The sequence below is a fragment of the Arachis ipaensis genome, chromosome B05 (genome assembly GCF_000816755.2).
Source record: "Arachis ipaensis cultivar K30076 chromosome B05, Araip1.1, whole genome shotgun sequence".
NCBI classification, from domain to species: domain Eukaryota; kingdom Viridiplantae; phylum Streptophyta; class Magnoliopsida; order Fabales; family Fabaceae; genus Arachis; species Arachis ipaensis.
The window spans coordinates 128,360,563-128,364,745 of NC_029789.2; the positions used below are offsets into that span (position 1 = coordinate 128,360,563).

Genomic DNA, 4,183 nt, shown 5'->3' on the forward strand with positions numbered 1-4,183 from the left:
TATAATACTTTTAAAATGAGTTCACATAATATATATTAACAACGCTCTAGATTTTATAAGAGGAGATTTGATAGCTGAGTGATAAAATGCAGTTTGAATCTCCCCCTCAGACCGACTTTATTTTCTGTCTCCTAAAATTCTGATTTCTGACTATTCCATCAAGTGGCTAACCTAAACTAATATAAATGAACCACAAAAGTCAAAAAGGGAATAAAATTTATAAACCAAAAAGAAAAATCAATCTGAAATCTTCAGGAAATTTTCCAATTTCTACGTCATATATATTAATATAATATCTCAAGTATATCACTAAAAGTATTTTCAAAATATTTAGGCCCTAATAAAATATCTCTAAAAAATTAAAACGTCTTTGAATCGTTCGATTTTTAAAATATAAAAATTGGACCATCTGATTTTTTGTAAAAAAAAAAATTAAATTTTTTAATTTTTATATTCAAAATTTTTTATTTGTTTTTAAAAAATTTAAAAAAAATTAAAGATCTAATTTTGCTCAGAATTTTTATACACACTTACTACATATTTAACCAAATAAATATTTTCACAAAAATTCAAATTCAATTTATAAGTTAGTTTTTAAATATAAAATCCATTTGACACTTATAAAAAAATTATATTTATTAGTTTTTTGAGACATTTTTATTTTATGATATTTTAGAAATATTTTTTCATCCCTTGAATCTTTAGAAGATAATTTTTACACTTTACTCGAAAGATATTTGTGAAATTAGTTTTAGATAATATTTTGGAGAAAAATGTGAAACAACAAAATTATCGATCTTTCTTACGGCTAATAGATTGCTTTCATTGATACTAAAAAAATTTATGTAATTAAGACTGTATTTATTTATAGGTACAAAATATTAAAATAAAAATATAAAAATATAAAATTATATTTAATAAATAAAATAAAAACAAAAAATATATTTATAAATATATTTAAAAACTTTCCTATATTATAAAGTCAAAACAACGCATTATGAATTTTTGACAATGAAAAAAAAAAGTAAAATAACAATTAGCTTCTTGAACATTTTGACTTCGAATAAATTAGTCTTTAAAAAAAGTATTAATTTAGTCCTGTAGGATAGTAAATAATGGACACATGCATGATATCATTCTATCAATTCATCAACTAAAACCTAACGGTAATACTTATATATACTGTTAATTACTCTGACATGTTTATCTGTGAAAGAAAGTAATGTAAATAATAATTTTTGGAGTGAATTTTCACTTATTTTGATAAAATTTGTGATAAATAGAGAGTAGTTGATAAATGATATATGAAAATTCAAAAAATAATAAATTTTTCAATGTCCAAAATTATATCATTTTTCTATTCATGTAATAGTAACGAGACATATACCACTATAAATAATGAAATATATAAATAATTCAATTTTATTTCGCACTATTTATTAACAGAAAGACATACGTATCTATTGTTTATTATCTTAAAGAACCTAATTAATACTTTTTTCTTCGATAACAAATTAATCGAAATTCAAAATCTTCAAAAATCTCATTGTCATTTTACTAAAAAAAAATCCACCATTTTCTTATGATAAAAGTTGGAATGCTAGTTCTAATAAGTAGAATATTAAAAAAAAAGGGTGAGGGAGGCTGGAAGACTAGTTCTGATGCCCTGCCCTACTACACCTTTTTCTTATTGGTGTCAAAAGGTTGTTGGGAAATGAAAAAGAATTGCTTTTTTTATCACTTTATATTACCATCTTTTTCTAGTCTTCAATCATAAAGCACTTGATTGCAAAATCATTTCTCACTTCACTTCTTGATGTGTATTTGTGCTAAAATTGTTTTGGAATTTGGACCCTCTTCCTACTTTGTCCCGTCTCCATGGCTGTATTAGTAGTGTACTAGTGTGACATATGAAAAAATAATAATAAAGATGCAGTACATGTTTAAAATTGTTAGTACATCACATGAGATGATGAGAGGATAATCTGAGTAACACTTGTTAGCACTCATTATATTCACCAACGTAACCCGATTTTGCTTTTCAAAAAAATAATAAAACCATCGCAATATTAACCAATATGTACCAAAAAGCAAATATTATTGTAGTATTAGTTAGATAATGTTTGTTTTCTATTTTTAGGTACAAAATATAATAACCCAAATATAAAATTAAGGACAATTTACACGTATAAAATGATTGAAGAAAACCTTTACGCAAGTACAACATTGGCAATTTTCAGACGCAAATGCAACAAACGCAACTGTATATAATCCGCTACACCCTACAGCAGAACTCAATTGCACGTAATCCGCTACAGGATATCGCGGATTACGTTGAGGGCTGGGTTACTCATAAACCGCTACACCTTGTAGTGGTTTATAACCAAATGGCGTTTGTGCATAATCCGCTACACTCTGTAGCGGATTATGAGTATAGTGGTGTTTATATGTTAGGGTTTAAAACCCATGATGCAAAATGCACGAATTGATACAAAATATAATCGTCATTCGCAGTAAGTCGAACAAAAATAATACAGGTATAACTACATAACTAATACAGATATAACTGTCACAAGTCGTTAACCCTAACAGAAAATAAATAAGTCATAATTCATATAAGGATAACTGTCGGAAATAAGAGAATCGGACGCTACTGCTGGTCACCGTCAACATCATGGTCGCCTCCGAATGGACCAAGTAGGTGCGAGCCTGTGCCACATCGAGTCGGACACCTAACCCTAGCCGCTCGCCGATCTCCCAGCGGAGCCTCCTGTGCCCCAACTTCTAATGCAGATGGTGGCGTCCCCCCCATCCCGAACCAAGTGTCGTACGGGCTGCCTGCGGGCTCATTCAAGTCGACCGGGAGCTGGGTCTCAGGAACCTGGGACGGCACATCCGCTGGCTGTGGCCTATACTCCGTAGGGTCTGAAGGGCCGCCTGGAATCGGGCTCTGGTACTGATGAACGTCGTCACCCCGTATAATCTCAGCAAAATTCACATAGAACTGGGGTCCACCCAACTGATCGTCCAAATCCATGGTGAAAGAAGTGGTAGCAAGATCGGCTAACAGCTGTGTGCTACACCCATGTAGTACCTGAGAGCTAGATACATGGGTAAAAGGTGTACCACCCATACTAGTCTCCGCGGTGCCACCAACATGAGTGTCTGTAGGGTGCCGACGGGACGATCCTGCCTCGTCATCGTGGTGGACGGGAGGTGCTCCTCCACCACGAGCAGCCCGTCGTCTAGCAGAAGATCGACGAAGGCGATGATCTGCCTGGCCTCCGTCATCACCACCAACCTGCTCCTCCTGCATCATGTCATCTAGCCAGCACCAGTCGCGATCAGTGGCATGTGTACCGATGCATCGTCTCCGCTCCAAACGTCTGTTATTAGGCATATCAGACGCTGAAACTCTAGTCGGCGCCTGCGACAACCCTCTGAGTATAGCATCGTCCGGAACCTGGGTCGGCCTGGGGTCGGCGAAAGCAATCCCTGGTGACAGAATCCTATGTGCAACACGGTGCTACCAGTCCAGGTACTCAGGGGATGGACCAGGATCAGGAACTCTCTGGACACTCAACACAAAACGAACTCGCTCGTCCCAATGCTGATGCCATGTCCTACAGTAAGTGGGGAACCATCTATTTCCACCCCTGCCGTCCTTACTATGAAGATACTCTATGTTGAGCGCTGGCTCAGGCAAATGCTGTACGCCCCTTAGCTGTGGGAAGACCTTGTCTACCTGATGCCACTCAATAACTGCAAAATATATCAGGCTGGTGACAGCCCGCCATAACCGGTTGTGCTCCTCAGTCAGTATCTCCGGATGGATGACTGCCAGTACGTCCAGCGAACCATAAGGCTCCCACACAATCTGATAGACAGGAGGCAAGGTCAGCATTGTACCAATGTATACATATAAGTGTGTAAAAAACAATTAAAAGAACGACAAACAAAAACAAAATACTTACATCTCGATGAGTCAGTCGATCCAATGCCAGACGATACTGTATAATCCGCCGTTCCTTTCCATCAGAAGAGGGCAAATATGTGGCCCATCTGAGTTGCAGAAATAGCACGTAAATATGTAATTTCAAATATAGAACGTAATGAACTTGAAAGAAAGAATGAATTAAGGTATACTTGGATGCCAATGGAAAAGAGAAAGCATCAAAACCCG

General features: G+C 35.5%; 1 long non-coding RNA gene across 1 annotated transcript; it reads right to left on the minus strand.

The window, feature by feature from the left end:
* On the minus strand, nt 3,767–4,183 carry LOC110263006. Its single transcript, XR_002348016.1, has 3 exons — nt 4,147–4,183; nt 3,975–4,062; nt 3,767–3,877 (listed from the first exon to the last, which is right to left on the minus strand). It is a non-coding gene; the product is annotated as an uncharacterized LOC110263006 (long non-coding RNA).